Consider the following 18,936-nt stretch of genomic DNA (forward strand, 5'->3'; position numbering starts at 1 on the left):
CAGAAAATGGCCAGCACTGTTACTAACTTTCTTTTACCGCTTTTTGGGTCGCCTACTACGACCCCTAACATGGGAAGAAGACAGTTGCGAAGTCGACTGCCTGATTATCAAGAGAGAGATTCACTGAATAGTCTAGCACGGAAATGGGTCATGGACACTGTAAGATATGATGTACAGTCTGTCATGGAAGTCTTCCATCAATGGGAAGCAGCGACCCAGAGATATGTTTACGAACAGATGTGTGTTTTCCTTTGCGAGGATTTAGAAGACAATGATCAGGAATGCATCCCACAAGAGATGTGTTGTGTAGGGTTTAAGTTTGGAGAGGGTATGATTGTAGGTCCCGAAGTGGAAAAAGCACTGGAGATGTTGTTATCATATCGAAGTAAGGGAAATAGTTCTGGGTCACCATCTGAATCTAATACATCTAGTAGGAAAAAGGCACGACAATACCCTATGAGAGAAGTTCCCCCACAATGGAGAGAGGGTGACACAACCGCTAACCCACCTATCTTGCCACATTTCCAGCGTGTATGGGTACATGTCCCGTGGAAGCGAGCTGAAGTTTTAGCACTCAAACAAACATTACCAGATCCGTGTAAAAATCCTGCAGGGTACTATAAAGAGTTGTCACAAACTGCTGAGTCATGTATAATGAATTTAGCCGATATTGATATGCTATTTGGAAATGTTGTTCCACAGCCTTTATGGGGTAAAATTCGCCATATAGATCATGACCAGGAATTAGGTGACTCGTGGGCTAATATTGCTGCTGCAGATGCCCGACAAGTTGGTGGTGCCAAGCCTGAGCCTTTGATAGCAGAACTCCCTGGTAAAATAGTAAATTACATGAAAACGATAATGCCTGCAATACGCGTAAATTGGGATAAGTTGTCTGCATGCAAGCAGAAGAAAGAAGAAACTGTTTCAGATTTCTTCACTAGATTTGAAGAAACATTCATTGACCACAGCGGTCAAGATATGACCACAGAAGGTGGTCAGAGACTGTTCGTCAATAAATTCGTGTACAATCTGCTTCCAGAATTGTGTAAAAAATTAAAAGATTCAGAAAGTTCTTGGGCAGTCTCATCTTCAGCCCAGATATTGGCTACCGCACAATATTACGAGAATAGAGACAAAGATGAGAAAGATAAAGTAGAAAAGAAAACTAGAGAACTAAAAACTAAGGTTTTGCTACAGCAAGCATATCCGCCACGTGGTGGTGGTAATCAAAATAATAATGGTCAAAATCACTACCAAAGTACTTTTCAGCAGCCTCAACAGTATCAGAGAAACTCGCCAAGATTCGAGTATAACCAACCCCGTGTACTTGTAGGCCCCAACCAGTGTTTATATTGCAAACAAGAAGGTCATTACAAGTATAATTGTCCTATGCTATTACAACGTGCAAATGGAGTTTCTGGTGTTAGAGGTCGTGGCAGTCAGCAAGCACCTAGAGGTAGAGGACGTGGAAACGCGCCCCAGGACACACGTCCCCTTCCACCACAAAACTCTATGAACAGGTTCGATCAGCAAAATAACGTATCTGACAGGACAGCTCAATACTACGTTGATGATTATTACACAGAAAATGAGCAGTGGGAGAATAATGACTGCTAGGACAGCCATAGACAAAGAGAGGGAGTTGTTTCAGTTCCAGTAGATCAGAGTGGACCTTACGTTGAGGTGATTACATCAGGTGTGTCAGAACCTTTTCTGTTGGATACTGGTGCTACAAAGAGTTCTATTATGCACTCCAAACTCCCTGGCGCACCTTTGTCTGGCAAAATGAACGTTTCTGTAGGTTTTTCTGGCGCCCCAGTTAGAAATCCAATTTCTGACCCTTTATCTCTTTCTGTTGGTCCTTGTGAATTCGAAGCACCCCTTATCCTGACAACAGGTTGTGGCGAAAATTTGCTAGGTTTGGATTTGCTAAAAAGATTGTATGCGACTTTGTACTGTTCTCCTTCAGGATTACAACTTACTTTAGGTAAGAAAGTAGTTTCTCCCATTTATTTGTCGAGATATGCACTTCCAGCAGAATTGTCGGTTCTCCCAGATATTCTTTGGGCTACTGGTCCTAATGATGTCGGTCTTCTAGAAATTCCACCATATGTTGTGACATTGAAATCTAATGTCAAAATGCCACGAATTCCCCAATACAAAATATCTAATGAGGGTGAAAAAGCTTTGCTAGCGATTGTTTACGAATTAATTGAAAAAGATGTAATTGAAGAAACACGAGGCAATGTTTGCAATAGTCCGGTTCTGCCTGTTTTAAAACGAACTGACCCTTCTCAGCCACCTGTGTACAGATTCGTGATTGATCTTCGAGAATTAAATAAGATAGTTGTGCCACAATTTCCAGTTATCCCCGACATTACCACATTATTGACCATGATTCCAGCTTCTGCTTCATGGTTTTCGGTGATCGACCTAAAGAATGCTTTCTTCAGCATTCCAATTGCTGAGGAGAGCAGGGATATTTTTTCCTTCAGTTTAGGAGGTCGAAGCTTCCGCTTTAAACGCGCTCCTCAAGGCTACTGTGAAAGCCCCTCAATATACAGTCAAGCCCTGAAAACACAGCTTGACACGATTGTAATGCCTAAAGGTGCCACTCTTGTACAGTATGTGGACGATTTGCTCATTGCTGCAGATACTGAGAAAATTTGTAAAAAGGCCACATTGTCATTATTGCGTCATCTGTGTGATCTGCACCACAAGGTGTCACTTTCCAAGCTTCAATATTGCCGACAAGAAGTGACCTACCTAGGTCACCTCTTATCGAAGGAGGGAAGGAAACTGACCCCAGAAAGAATTCAGGCAATAGCGAAATTGAGTGTGCCAAGAACACAGAGAGAAGTGCGTGCTTTCTTGGGCATTACATCGTACTGTAGACAGTGGATTCCAAATTTTTCGTTATTGGCCAAACCCTTGGTGGCATTAACGTGTAAAAATACACCCAATCCCATTCCTTGGTCTGAAGAGTGTCAGAAAAGTTTTCTCGAATTACGCACAGCATTATGTTTGGCCCCTGTGTTAGGTACCCCCAACTACAGTAAGCCCTTCACATTATATGTCCATGAGAAGGAGGGCTGTGCATTGTCTGTGTTGACTCAGTTATTCGGAGGTAGACAGCGGCCATGCGCCTATTTTTCGTCCACTTTGGATCCGGTAGCACAAGCATTGCCAGGTTGTTTAAGGGCCACAGCAGCAACAGCTGTTTCTATTTGACAGTCTGCAGGTCTAGTAATGAATAATACACTAATCGTGATGGTCCCGCATGCAGTAGACACATTATTAAATAGGACCAAGACACAGCACTTAACTAGTGCTCGACTGTCAAGTTACGAATTGACGCTGTTAGCGAGACATAAAAAGGTGCAGTACCTTAAATCTAGCCGCGTTGTTACCAATTGCAGAAGAATCAAATGCTTCAGAACAGCACGATTGTTTTCTTAGAACAGAGGAAGAGACGAAAGGGAGAGTTGATTTATTTGACACTCCTCTTGATGAATGTGAGGGCACATTATGGGTGGATGGTTCATGCTTTAAACTCCCAAATGGGAACGTGACTACAGCATATGCTGTCACAACTTTGCACACAGTCGTTGAAACTGCACGAATACCACATGGTTCAGCTCAAGCCGCAGAACTAGTCGCACTGACGAGTGCATGTATATTGTCTAAAGGAATGAGAGTGACTGTCTACACTGATAGTCAGTATGCGTTTGGAGTGGCTCACAGTTTTGGACGATTGTGGAGAGAACGTGGATTCCTGACTTCGCATGGAGCTAAGATTCAGCATGGTCAGTTGGTGAATGAGCTTCTTGAATCACTGACTTTGCCTCTGCAAATGGCGATTGTGAAATGTAGTGCTCACAAGAAGGTGACTGATGATGTAGGTCGTGGAAATGCATTTGCTGATGAGACCGCTAAGGAAACTGCAAAGAATGTGATGAGCCGAATGTATGTTGCAGGCCCTGAAAGATGGACTGGTGATGTTGGAATATGTGAGGACACGATAGAGAGTGTGAAGTCCATCCAAGCTGAGGCCACAGAGAAAGAGTTGAGCACGTGGAGAGAGAGTGCAGGAAGAATGGATGCAAATGGTTGTTGGATCGAATTGACAGAGCATCAGAGATGGTTGTTACCCGATGCATATGTACTTGCAGTAGTTACAATGGCTCATGGAATGGCTCATATCAGCGCAAAAGGGATTTCCGAGTTGTTGGCCCCAGTATGGAAGAATTCAGGGATTCCCAAGTGTGCAGAGAATGTTGTCAAGAATTGCATGGTATGTCTGAAACACAATCCTGGTAGGGGAACCCCAACTCCAGCTGGTCATTTTGCACCTCCTACGTATCCGTACGAGGTTTTGCAGCTAGATTTCATACACATGGAGAGGTGCAACAACTTAAAATACGTGCTCGTTGTTGTTTGTGCCTTCTCAAGATGGGTAGAAGCCTATCCCCTAAAAGACAATACTGCCTTGTCTACAGCAAAAGCCCTTGTAAAAGAGTACTTCCCCAGGTTCGGAATGCCGAGAATGGTCTGGTCTGACAACGGAAGTGAATTTGTGGGTCGTGTGATGTAAAGAGTGTGTGAAGGGCTAGGCATTAGGCAGAAGTTCCACGCTGCAAATCACCCCCAATCAGCTGGATTAGTAGAATGTTACAATGGCACGTTAAAACTCAAATTGGCCAAAATCCAAGCGAGCACAGGTCTTAAATGGCCTGACGCTCTACCCTTAGCACTCCTATCCACCAGAATGACTGTGCATTCGCGAGTGAAACTCAGCCCTTACGAAATTGTCTTTGGCCGGCCAGCCAACATATGGGGAGTGCCTAGGCCCACGAAGTTCAGCGAGCTGCAACACCCTATTTTGCTTGATTACCTGTATGAATTGACGGCTAAATTGCGTGTTTTGCATCAACAGGTCCACAACACCCTGCCTCCGGTCTCTGAGACTCCGGGTCACACCATTGACCCCGGTTCCTGGGTTCTCGTCCGCAACTTTCAAAGAACGAAGAACGATCAGCCCAGGTGGACCGGGCCTCATCTCGTCCTTCTATCTACAAGGTCAGCTGTTCGGGTGGAGGGGAAGGCCAACTGGGTCCACGGGATCCATTGTAAAAAAGTACCCTTCCCTCTGCCCTATGACCAGTGGATCCAGAAGGGTGTCACTGACTCAGAGCTCACGGCTGTGCCACGTATCATACCTGTCAGCGATGACAGTGTAAAAGGAACTAACCCTGGATGTGAAATAGAGAACATCTTGCAAAAGACTGTGCCACCATCAGAACAATTGAACTCTTTTGAACCTGAACTGCTGTTTCAGGACCAGACAATACCGGGAAAAAGACGCTACAATCTGAGACCGAGAAAAATAGACTAATAAAGTGGTTCCTTTTCTTTACATATTAAGAATAAAATCCATGGAGAAATATCACGCTTCCTTTCCCCCACGTCCTATTTTTGAAAGTGCAGATCTCCCATCTAGGTAACTTGCTTATTTTTGTTTTTCGAACCGCCATCCGGGTTCCGCTGCTAGGGCCGCGATTGGTTAAAGTCTTCGGAAGTGCAGCCAACGACGTTAGGTCGGTGGTTCTGGTCAGTCCAAGGGAGTTGCCCTAGACTGACAGAAGCACTCCTTAGCAGAATCAACCTCCTCGTCACGGGCAGCACCTTAGAGAGGATGGAGTTTCCTGATGTGGAGAGACCTGCTAAACAAATGAACTTTAAGCAGAGACTTTGTAACACGATGACAAAGAAAAGTTTTATAATATTGTGTATTTTTATGCTATCCAGCGTAATGATCTTTTTGATAAGTTATGTTTTATTCACTCTCCATGTAACATTTGCGCCCACTACACCACCCATACCTCCTCCTACTGTTTCCTCTCATTCTTTCCACCCTCAGCCTGACCACGAGTCAAATAGGAGATTAGAATTCATTAATAACTCCTTTGTTTAGTTATTACACCAACACCAACTTGTAATGAACACAACTAACTGTTGGGTGTGCGGCCTTATGCCCCACACAACGGATAAAGGTATTCCCTATTTGGTCCTGCCATTTAGTCACAATGGTTCAGTTTGGGCGTATAGGACAATGTTCATATATGCACGAGAAATCCAACCCCTACGTTCTGTAAAAGACAACCTCAAAACTAGCGCCCTAGTCAAAGGTATAGTTGACATGATCAGGGAAGTGACTTCTTATGAAGATACTCCAGATGATGAGATACTTGCATATGTAGGTTGGAATGTGACTGGATATAGCACAACTTTAAGTGAGAAGCAGCAAGCCAAAAGATCCTCCCCAATCTGGATCGTACCCCATCAGGGTCACCTATGTCTGCGAGGTATTGGCAAGAATCCCAGAGCTCAGCTAGGGAAGAGTGTCTGTACGGAAACATATGCTTTTGGATCCCAGACTTCCCCTGCGTTTTTAGCCGCTAAGGGTACTTATTTCATCTGCCATGATAGAGCCTATACATGGTTGCCCCCTGACTTCTCGGGCTCATGTTTTGTTTCATTCCTGTTGCCTCCCACCTACACAGCAGCGGCAGACTACCGCAGGACAAGGATAGTTAGAGGTGTCTTGAGTGAAGAGGACACTGCAGGTCAAGAATTTGGTGACTTTGCAATGGGTTTTCTGCCGTTCTGGGGAGCCATGGCTAACAGCAGGAACATAAGGCAATTGACAAGGGTAGTTGAATCCACCGTGACTGAAACTGCTGGTGCCCTTAGTAACCTGACTGCTGAGCTCCAGTCGGATCGACTTATGACCCTTCAGAACCGGGTCGCTTTGGATGTTATACTTGCAGACCGAGGTGGAGTATGCAAATTGATCCAATCTAGTTGTTGCATTTTCATCCCAGATAACGCTCCAACCGTGTACAGGGCCATCTCCAAACTACATAAGATTTCTGAATCTATCCATGTGGATAAAGGAGATTGGTCATTAATGGGATGGTTCTGGGAACTGATATCTGCCTGGGGATGGAAAATTCTGATGGTCATTGGGATGGTCTTAGCCATTCTTTTCCTGTTCTGTCTGTGCATACAGTGTGCTCCTGCAATGTGTGACCTCTGTGTTACATCATGTGTAAGGAAGCCTGTGTCAAGAAATGAACTAAGTACTAGAATGATGCTACAGCAACATCTCAATGACTTTAGGAATATAGATCTGGACTCAGACTAACATGAGGATAGATCAATTGCCTATGTAAGGGCAAAAGGAGGGTTTGTGGTTCTGAAAATCTGGATTCATATAATAGTTCTGGACTCGAGGATTAAAACTTCGTTGAAACATGACGAATTTAGTATCAAAAGACCGAGAATGACGAGCACATCATGTACCTATATTTTCAACATATTCGAGTGACGATTTCACCTAGAAATCGTCATTCTCGTTCTAAACCCTTGGCTCCCATTTAGGTGTTGCCCTTTACATAGGCCTTAATCCAGTAGAATTCAACTCCACAAGGACACATGCTCCTTGATTGACTTTTCCATGACCTGTACAAATTGGAACCATTGCCCCAGGCCGAACTCGTTAGGTCAGTTCCCCTCCCAGTGGCCGAGCAAGATAGCATCTAGGCTCAACGAACCATAAAACCATTTCAGCACGCGCACCTGCCATATCTCGCTCACATCTATCTCCACTCTTTTGCTTCACTTACTTTATGGTGGGGAGGTGACCGTTTTTATTAGGGGTCCAGCGATATCTGATGAAATGTTGGGCCTTGCCAAATGATTTGTTGTAGACAGCACGAAGTGAAATATGGACATGTCATCATGACTCTGCTTTCTCTTTGTCTAAAAATATGTTAACGATTTACTTTACAACCAGGAATGTTTTTGCCTGGAGCCCAAAATTGTGTATAAGAAGAGAAGCCTGACTTTGCGAAAGTGTGCAGTCTCCTGAGAATATACCCGTATTGTACTTCTAGGACACCTGTTACCTTGGTTGCAGCCAATAAACTAATCTTTGACTTCACCTAGAAGACTCTGAGTTTCTGTAGGTCTGGATCAGGAAGAACCCGAGGTCTCTGGGTGTTGATTCCCTGACACCGCTGGGTTACCGGTTCTGTGCCGGTTCTTAAAAACCCAGTACCTCAATTAGGGTGGCGATACTTTGTGGTGAAGTCGCCATCACTCACCTACCCTGGCCCCGAGCCTCTTCTGCCAGGCAGAAGCGCGCATGCGGTTCACCACACCGCAGCGTATTCCTGATAAAGGTACGGCAATATTACCCTGTTGATGGATTAGTGGTCTGCGTTTTAGCAAGTTAATCACTTGAGAATGACCTCTCAAACCACAAGGTCAACTTTCCTAAGCAGCTGAGAATGTCAGCCATACGTACTCATGTTCCCGAGCTCACACTGTCGCTTTCTTTCTCTCCCAGTCACTGCTTCTCTCTGCCTCCCCTTTCTCTCTCCCACTCTGTCTCCCCTTTCTCTCTCCCACTCTCTCTGTCTCCCCTTTCTCTTTCCCACTCTCTCTACCTCCCCTTTCCATCTCCTTCTCTCTGCCTCCCCTATCCCTCACCCACTTTCTCTGCCTCTCCTTTTCTTTCTCTCCCACTCTCTGCTTCTCTCTGCCTTCTCCTTCCATCTCCCACTCTGTCTGCTTCTCTCTGCCTCCCCTTTCCATCTCCCACTCTCTCTGCCTCCCCCTTTCTTTCTCTCCCACTCTCTCTGCCTCCCCTTTCTTTCTCTCCCACTCTCTGTCTCCCTCTTTATTTCTCTCTGCCTCCCACTTTCTCTCTCCCTCTCTCTACCGCCCCTTTCTTTTTCTCACACTCTGTTTCTCTCTACCTTTCCTTTCTTTCTCTCCCCTCCCCTTTCTTTCCCTCCCTCTTGCTCTGCTTCAACTTTCTTTCTCTCCCACTCTCTGTGCCTTCCCCTTCTTTCTTTACCGCTTTCCTTCTCTAGCGCTCCTCCCTTTTAGCCAGTCCCTTTTCGCGCTTTGGTGTCTCCCACTGCCTCCCAGCTCATAGATTCCGATACTATTTGATTATACAGGTGAGACAGATTTTTAACTGGTAATATATTTTTTTTAAGTCAGCGCAGCTTGTTTTGTGAGTAGGACGGCTCTGCTCATAAAATAGCTAAACAGACAATGAAAAAAGAAAAGCTATGGATACATGTATATCTATTTGATTCGGCTTGGCAAAAATATGGTCTAGTAGTATATATGCCCGGCCTGATGGGTGGTAGACTTCACATGTTGATGAAGTTCAAAAGCTGCGCAAATGTTTGATAGATCTAGAGTATTATTATCAAAAAACAACCAGAAAATCAGATTCCAGGTCTGATGAGGAGATACATTCCTGAATAGAATCTAAAAGGTTTTTTTGCAGGGACCGGGCGAGTGTATAACAGCATAACACAAGAGTACAGTTGTGATTCACTGAAAGAGAGGCTGTAAATATCTCGGCCTCCGATAGGGTAAGTGTAGTCCACGAAGAACAGGTATTATTGACTCCAGACGGGCAACTAGAGCCACATTTCAGGGGGGGGCTGAAAATATTTCGGGCGATGGGGGGGGGAGCTAATTCTTCCGAACTTAGACAGAGAGGCTGTAAGAAGGGGTGAACACACAACAAAAGCCTCATTAACAAGTAAATGGTCTTTTTAAGACCTGTGAAGTACTCGCGGCTGCAATTAGACGGTCGCCAGCCCGCGAAGCAGTCTTCGCCCGGGCTGACACTAACGAGGGGGGGCTGAAGCCCCGTGAGCCCAATGGGTGTTGCGCGCCTGATTGTCTCTATGAATCAAAGCTACACAAGATCGGTCTATTGACAGTTTCTGTAACATATCCCTCGGATATAGCAAGAGCGACGCTAGGACCACACTCTTCCCTTATCCAAGACTCTGTAACAAATAAACAATCTAACGTATAATCCTCCAAAATAGTACGCATTTCAGCTGCATGGGCCAACAAGGAGCATATATTAACTATTACGCAATATAGCCCAGACCATGGGCGTCCGCAGAACTTTTTCCAGGGGGGGGCAAAATGTTAACATCCTCACACATGATGTGTGCCAGGTGGGCACAAAAAACACTGGGGCGCAGGAGGAGCCTTGTAGCTCTGAATGCCCCTCTTGCTATTTTCAAGCTCACTCTACTTCCTAGGTCATTCTGTCCATGTGACAGACAGGCTACCTCGATGGCACTGCTAAGCTCCACAAGTATTCCTCATCTATAGATATTCTGTGTAATATGTACACCATGTGCACTCATGTCTATCTGTGTGTGTGCAAAGAGCCACAGAGACTGATTTGGGGTAGTTACCAATTCAGCGCCAAGAGACCTTTGGTGTATGTGCGCTCAATAAATTCCCTATAACATAGCATAACAATATTCTTATCAAAAGAGGCTGAGGTAATAGAGCATCGCACCTACCAAACAGTCCATGCACAGTCGTGTGTATTCAGCGCACATTAAAATAAATAAAAACAACATAACTGAGGGTTGGTCATCAGAGTCGAGAGTGGTGTAGAAATAGTAAAAGGGTGGATGGGAGACAGGCAGGTGGATGGGAGCTTACTGGCAGGCAGGTGGATAGTAGGTTAAAGGCAGGCAAGTGGGTGGGTGTGAGGTTAGAAGAGCCAGGTGAATGGGAGACAGGCAAGTGGATAGCAGGTTAGAGACAGGTGGGTGGGAGCTAAGAGGAGGCAGCAGGATGGGAGCTTAGACGCAGGCAGGTGGATGGGAGGTTATACGCAGGCAGGTGGATGGGAGACAAGCGGGTGGATAGTAGGTTATAGAGGCAGATGGATAGGAGCTTAGAGGAGGCAGGTGGATGGGAGCTTAGATGAGGCAGGTGGATGGGAGCTTAGAGGAGGCAGGTTGATGGGAGGGTAGAGGCAGACAGGTGGATAGGAGCTTAGAGGGAGGCAGGCAGGTGGCGGTTATTGGCAGTTGGATGGATCCGACCAGGACATGATAGTGGTGGCTGCCTATTAAGTATAATGTCCTGACATACTCTAATGCGTTCAAACGTCCCCAGAGAGTGGTATATTTGTTTTTCCTCCATCGGGCACTGTTGGAGTAAGGTGGAACAGGGGCTGGCCCTGTGCCCTTAAGTGGCCGGTAACTGCTCCATAATACGGGGTGAATTTTTCTCACACACACCTTTGGCTGCAAGGCCCTGTTTGTGCACAGCGCTATAGTGAGTACATTCGGTTGGCACTTTCCTTGCTTTTCCTGGTCTCAAGTTGGTCCAGGCCTCACACACAGCATCTCCTAAGGGTGCTAGGGGCAGGAGGGCCCTATCCCCGTCACCCGCTTGTGTCCAGGTCTGTTTGTTGCTGAAGCTGCTCTGAGCAGGCCTCATCCTGGCCTCCTGTCCTCTGAGGTTGGAATGCCTGTCACACACACTGCACCATCTACGGGGTGCCAAGGGCATGTTCCTCCCCTTACCCAACCCCCACCCCCATCCAGACACTCGAGTTCAGGACTGGGGTAGGAGCTCAGAGCACACACCTTCCTGGCCTCCTGCCCCCTAAGGTGGAAGCGTTCCTCACACAGGTGTCTGTCCCCTGTCAGTACCAAGGCAGTCGTTTGCTGGAGCTCTGAGTAGGCCCATTCCTGGGCTCTCCTTCCCTCTGGTGGGTCCAGCCCTCAAACACAGCCCCAACGGACAAGAGCCGAGGGCAGGTGCCCACCCCCTCAGTGAACTGCGCCCCAGCCTCAAAGTCCCGTCAACGCCACAGCTTAAAATACGCATTACTGGAACCCCTACCACAAAGGGGTGAGGGTGAAAGCCAGGGTGCTAGGTTGCCAGCCTCCCTTTACCATGGGGACGTCTAGGCTTGTTTCCTCTGAAGCCTCCACGTGTCCCCAAGTGCACCTGGCCGCTGTGGTGTTGCTGTGCGTGGGACCGAGGCGCATTCAGAGCCGGACTCCATTCTTTTACAATGCAAGCATCAATTGTTCCGAGGACTCTGGTTAAAACATTCACATAGTCAGATCAAAAAGATTCACCTAAGTGCTATTCAAGCAAAATATTTACACATATCATATGGTGTACGGGAGAGAGTGCTGTAAGTGAGCATTCTATGAAGCAGGTGTGACTGCCACGTACATAGCATATCTCTGCTGTGAGAGTACCTTCTCAAAGCGGAATCCCTATATAGATGTCCGGCTGGCATGTATTTTCATAAATAAAGTGTCTGGTGTAGTGGGTGCACATAGATTGTGCTAACGTCCATTCCGAGGCTGCACTTTGGATAGGAAAATGTCAGAAAAAGACATTCCCAGCAATAGTTTTTACTTCCTTCTTAGATCGATTTCACAGGGGAACAAATGAAGCAAAGGAGCGTAAAGAGAGGGTAAGAGGCAGTTCTTGGTGACAAGTCACGGTTTTCAACAAGTGAGGAGCTAGACAGAGACAGAAAACAGGAGAGGTTATGACTTACTTGAAGCTGTGGGAGCAGGGAGGCCCGGAACTTCTCTATTGATCTTGCCGATCAGCAACAGTTTTCCCGCTCATCAAGCAGGCACTGGAGACAAACACCGCCTTGGTGGGGTATACGCAGTTCTTTACAGCATGAGATAGGTGGCGCAGCACTCGTCATGATAGGGATTTGGTGCTGCTGGCTTAAAATATATGATGAAGAGGCCTGCTCACAAAGTTAAAAATCTGTCCATTCTAGTGTCACAGCAAGAGCTGGGACAGTTTTACAAAAAAGAATTGCACCCCCACCACGGCACCAGCATGGTGGGCTGGTGGATCCAGGGGGGGGCAAGCGCCCCTCCTTGCCCCACCCTGCGGACGCCCATGGCCCAGACCCTGACTTAGTATCTTGACTATTCAGGTTTGCATATTGACTACATTTCAGGAAGGGCTCGCTATTAGTAAGGGAGAGTGTTAATTTAGTATCCACACTACTGTGGGATAGAACGCACCTAGGGATATCGGGGCTTAGAAGCACCAAGGGAAAACCAGTGCAGAAAGGAGATGATCTAATTGAGAACAGTTTTTCCTTACTTAATATAATGCGGTCCTGCCTGAGGAACGGGCAGTATGCTGGGCCATGAGCATGGCCGAGCGCAGACGGGCTTGCCTTTAGCTGGATGTATGTCAGTACAACGCGGTTGTTTTCAACGCGATACTTTACATTGCAGATTTTACAACGCAAGTCATTACAACGACTTGCGTTGGAGGGTGCAGATTTCGGAATCTTATAATTTTATATTCCAACACCAGTCCCCGTAACAGTAGGGAAGGTGTTGGAATATAAAATTACAAGATTCCTTATCCCACAGCGCCATCCAGCGCAGGTCGTAGTAACGACTTGCGTTGTCAAAGACGCGTCGTAACTGCACTGCGGGGTAACATCCACGTTGTAAAGGATGTTCCCCCTTTAGCTAGCCCTTTGCACTAACACGAGGCAGCCGCGCTTCAATACCTGAGGATGGTCAGCACATCGAGTTATTCGCAACACTAGAGCGTGCACTAACAGAAAATGGCAGCTTTAAGGCAGGTTAACAGAAAGAGGGAAAATGGCAGGTTCACAGCTAGTTGCATTGCCAATAAATTAAAACAGCATTCAATTGATAACATCACCCTTTTTAAAAGCCTAAAGAAAAAAGGCCTTCATAAGAACCGATTAGAAAGGCTATAGCCCCGAGCGTATTGAAAAAGACTCTCAGAAGGAATTGGCAAAAGATTTCCCGGTCCTGTCCACCTGACAGGGAGGTTAAAGTGCAAGATGCAATGTACGATTAAAATCAAAAACTCACACTCAGAACATTAAATAGCAGATATGTGGGGATTCTCTACAGGGGACAATTTCTAACACCTCTAAAAGGGTCCTTAATCATGGCACGATGCACAGGCAGAGGAATTCCACTTCCCTTACAGTTTGGTAAATGTTGGGACTTGGCTTTACAACCGCAAGGGTTTTGTCATATTGAAGGAATTACCTCTAGGGGAACTCTTCACCTGTAATTAATTGGGAGACAACACGTCTGCATATTTTATTGTTACTACTTCATTTGGCTGTACCAAATATGCTCTGTATATCTTCTGTTTTGCCCATTTTGTTAACATTCAAAATGTTTTAATAAAGCAGGAATGGGGTGATACCAGTGCCGGTTAAGTATACGCAAATTAAGTTGCATTAATAATTTGACTGCTTTTCCAATTGCAAGTGATTCCACTGTTTTTTAGCTCCTTTTAGAGGCGTGTTAAATTGTCCTCAATCTCACTCCTGCACATCCTTTTTAGGTCGGGGACCGAAAGGCTGCGCTTGCGCAGTCTACGGTCAGAGATTTAATGATTTTTAGTACGGGGCTTGAACCCGCCTCTCTCTTCCATTGGCTGGCTCCCTAAATGGAGGCCAGCCATTGGATGAGAGGGGCATCTCTCAGTTCAAGCCCCGTCTCTTTCGGATTCGGGGGCGTGTTTTTTTGCGTTCTTTCGACTGTGACATCATCCGTCACTCAGAACGCCAAAAACATGCACCTGAATCCGAAATTTTCAGATGTTTGCGGCCGCCATTGTTCTTGTTCTGCTCGAGGATTGGGTTGCAGCGTTTGAGAAGAAATGCCAAAGAGTGAGCTTCTGTCTCGTGTTGAACCACGCCTACGAGTTTTAACTGAAATTTCGGCTCTAATAATTGGCAGCCACGCGAAGAGTACTCCTTGCTCCCAACACCTTACAGTTTGCACAAGCGAGAATGCGGTGATTGGAACGGTGGCGAAGGGTGGCGAGGGCTGGACAATGCTGCTGTTGTGCCTGCTTACAGTTACACCACGAGCCCCGCAGCTGGGGCAGGAGAACGGAAGAGAGGGTCATCTTTGATAATCGATGCCCCACCCTAACTGCGAGCGCAGTATCTGCGAATAACAAGATTACCCTGGTGCACGTGTGATCTGCGGCTAGCGCTGGGCTGGGCGGTCGGACTGTGTTGGCTCTCACCTCCGGCGGGCATCGAGGCATCCGACGGACGGAGTAGCAGCCAACCTGGAGGCAGAGAGGGCACAGGGGGACGGTGGCATGCTCAAGTTCTTAAACATGACGTGTAAAAAGCCGGCCAAGGAGCGGGTAAGTGTCGAAAAAACAACTGTCTGTCTTTGCAAGCAAAACCTCTGTCCGTTCATTAATGCCAATAGTCCTGACTTGTTGTATCCTATATCTGGATGCAATGACAGAAACAGCAAAATACGTGTCGGACGGCACACAATGCTTAGCACAGATTTTTAGCTTGTGTGTTTTTAAGCCACGCCCTTAATTAAATTGGCCACGGCCGTTTGAGAGACCCCCACCACCCACCCTCTGGATGCAGTGACAGAAACAGCAAAATACATGTCGGACGGCACACTATGCTTAGTACAGATTTTTAGCTTTTGTGTTTTTAAGCCACACCCTTAATTAAATTGGCCACGGCCATTTGAGAGACTCCCCACCTCCCCCACCCACCCTCTGGATGCAATAACAGAAACAGCAAAATACATGTCGGACGGCACACTATGCTTAGCACAAATATTTATGTGATTTTAAGCCACGCCTTTAATTACATTGGCCACGCACTTTGAGGGGACCCCCTAGATATGGCAAAGTCCCTAGTAGCATCCAACCTTTGCACTTTGTAGACTTTGAAAAGTATTGGCTGGATCTTCACAGTGCACCCCTGTCTGTCCTGACACCATGGTTCTCACCTGGATGGAAACCGAAGGTGATCATCATGGAAGACTCTGGATCCCTCCCGTCGGCACCGCTTCTTCCCAGGGTCAAAGTGGGCTCTTCGTGAAAGGGTCATTTTAAGCAGTGTTGAAGGGAGCTTGCCAGATTAATATGCTGCTTTTTATCGAGACTAGGTTATTATACATAGTTAGACATGCCTCTTTTCTTTACAATCAGATTTTTTGGGTCATTTGTGTATATGAAGGGCTTCCGTTAGATTTTTAAAAAAACAAAATCAAGGTATGATTAATCATCTTTATGGTGCTGCGCTACACGTCTGTCTGCCCACAATGTTTCTAATGCAGCACACGTGATGGTGCAGTGTGGTAGCATCAGTATTTATGATGTCTTCGTTTCACAGTAAACATTTTCCTGGATTTCTTTGCTGGAAGTGGGGCTTGTTTTCTTACTTTCAATGAGCTGTTCTGTATTGTTTCATTTTATTAATTGCTAAATTAAACCATCCATGTCGGCTTATAAAAGACAGAATGTGAGAAAACCTGGTTTCCATTGTGTTAGTGTAGCCTTCTCGCCTTCTCTTTGCCCTTGTTTGACTGTTCAGAAATGTAAAAACTCGGTGTGTACAGGGGTTTCTTTAGGGTGTGACAGATGTGAGGTAGCCAATGTGATTTTAGGAAGTGTTGCTAGTCCAAAGGCTGAGCAATGTTTTAGGTAGACTTTCAATGCAGGATTTTGCCTTAGCCGACCCCATATAAAAGATTCACTGTTTTGTATTCCCAGCACAGCCCTTCCTGCCTCATCGGTGTTCCCGTGCCAAGACATATTAAACACTACAGAAAGCAATTCTCCATCTTTAGTAGTTCTTTACTTTTCTGAAACCCCACAGGTCGGCGCCATATGTGTAGGTAGCCAGCGCTTTCATTCTGTAGGCTTCAAAAGCGGATCCTAGCAATCGTCGACCTCATTTATTAAAAAAATGTAGGACGGGGCCTGAATTCTGGCTAACATACTTGTTTTTTGCACCTGGCTTCCCTATGACAAGTACCTGGAAATACGTATTCCGAGTGCTTAATTTAAGCCGGTGGAAGCCTCTGGTGTGTGTGTGTGTGTGCGTGGCTCTGTCTGTGTGTGTGTGTGTGTGTGTGTGTGCCTGGCTCTGTCTCTGTGTGTGTGTGTGGCTATGTGTGGGTAGCTTTTTTTGTAGGTGGCTCTATGTGTGGGTGGCTCTGTCTGTGTGAAGGTGGCTTTGTGTAGGTGGCTCTGTGTGGGTGTAAATGCAATAGGTCATGCATTTGCGAGCGATTACGCTATTGGCATTGTAAATGGCAATGCCATTTATTTAACGATTAAGCTATTGGCAATTTAAATGACAATGCCATTATTTATGATTTAAAAAAAAAAAAAAGTCATGAGCAATGCCAATAGCTCTACCTTTAATAATGCCGAGACCATTGCATTGTAAATGCTTGCTTTGCAAAAGCTTTGAAGACATTTTTATGTTTCTAAATCTGAATCTTGTTTGTTAACTGTCGTAGGTAATGCAGTTTGTCATAGCGTCGTAAAACTTTTAGGTGAATGAAATTTTAAATACAGAGGGTCATGCCAGCAGATGATATGGCTTAACGGCTAGAGCAGCCGATTTGGAATGTGGGGAACTGGGTTCGAGGCTCGGCAGGGACACTCAAACATCCTTTGATTCTGGACAAATCATGTAATCTCCCATGCCTAAAAATGAACGTGTCCGTCTGTAAGGCAGGCGGTACTCATGTAAAAGCGCTCTGATACCTTCGGGTCGAGTTGGCGCTATATAAAACTGCAAAAAAATATTTTAGAAAAGTAATAGGAGTAACAAAAATGAAACAATCTCTTCGGGAGACTTGGCAAATCCGAAGCAAATGTCCAAGGAGAACAGAGAGTGTACACAGCCAATATAGATCACCCAAAGACAACATCTTAAACCTATATTGTTACAAAAAAAGTACAATGATCACGAAAAGAAGGATCAACTCAGGTCCATACAAAACATGCAGACTCATAAGTAAAAGAAACTGCATTGTCTGTAACAACACGCTGCCCTTTTAAAGCTTGAAGAATTGATTGCCTCATACCAACACGACCAAGGCCTAAAAGGCGGTGATATCATAATGAAATGAAATGAAAAAGTATTTATAGAGCGCATGGCTGCCCTAGAGCGTCCCAGCGCTAAAATGAGACACAAAAACCACAACCGTGTGCACCGAAAAATTAGGTGTCAAGAGGGAAGAGGTGGGTTTTCAAGGCCTTGCGGAATTTCCCAAGGCTGTGTTCCTTGCGGAGCTCGACAGGGAGGGCATTCCACAACTGCCCGGCGTTTATGGAGAACCGCCGGCCGCCGGACTGTGCTTTCTTCGCTCTAGGAATTGCCACCAAATTACTGTGTTCAGAGCGAAGAGAGCGTGGCGGCTTGTAAGGGCGGATCAGGTCCTTCAAGATGGGAGGGCCCGAACCCTGAAGTGATCTGAACACTATACACAGGGATTTAAACTTCACTCTTGCCCGAATTGGCAGCCAGTGAAGGGCCTTAAGGGCCGGTTTGGCCAAGGCTCTTCTTGGAGTTCCAGTGAGTAACCTGGCGGCCGCATTCTGCGCTCTCTGAAGCGTGTTGAGGGTCGATTCTGGTGCAGCAAGAAATAAAGCGTTACTGTAATCGAGCCTCGAAAGAATCAGGCCCTGCACCAGGAGCTTCCTTGAGTTTGGTGGAAGAAGCGGAAGAATTTTCCGCACTGACCGGAGCAGGCCATAACAAGTCCCTGCAACTCTCTTGGCCTGTGTTCCCATTGACAAATCCGGTTCCAACCAAACCCCCAAGCTTTTTATAGCGTCCTTTGGGTCAGGGGGGGCACCCAGGCAGGGGGGCCACATAGATTTTGGGAGCGAGGTGTACATGTTGCCCAGGAGCATCATTATTCTGATCAAACATCTCCCGACTGTCGTCCTCCAGAAAACATACCATTCCACATGTTTAAAGTTATGGCAGAGACAACATCCATGTTCCAAAAATTAGGCTTGTAGAATGCCAGGTGCGTTGTGTTCTGTTACAAGCTTCGACCTTTATTGCAGTACAAAAATATGTAAAGCACAGCAAGCACATGTTTAATTGTGTGAGAACCACTAGAAGGACACCTAGTTTTATAACACAGCACAAATAAAGACAACATCAAACAACAGAAAAAGAAGCAGAGTAAGCAACCTTTATCAGGCACACATTTAGGTCCTTATTATGAG

Source organism: Lissotriton helveticus, chromosome 4_1 (assembly GCF_964261635.1).
Source record: "Lissotriton helveticus chromosome 4_1, aLisHel1.1, whole genome shotgun sequence".
In the NCBI taxonomy this organism is placed as follows: domain Eukaryota; kingdom Metazoa; phylum Chordata; class Amphibia; order Caudata; family Salamandridae; genus Lissotriton; species Lissotriton helveticus.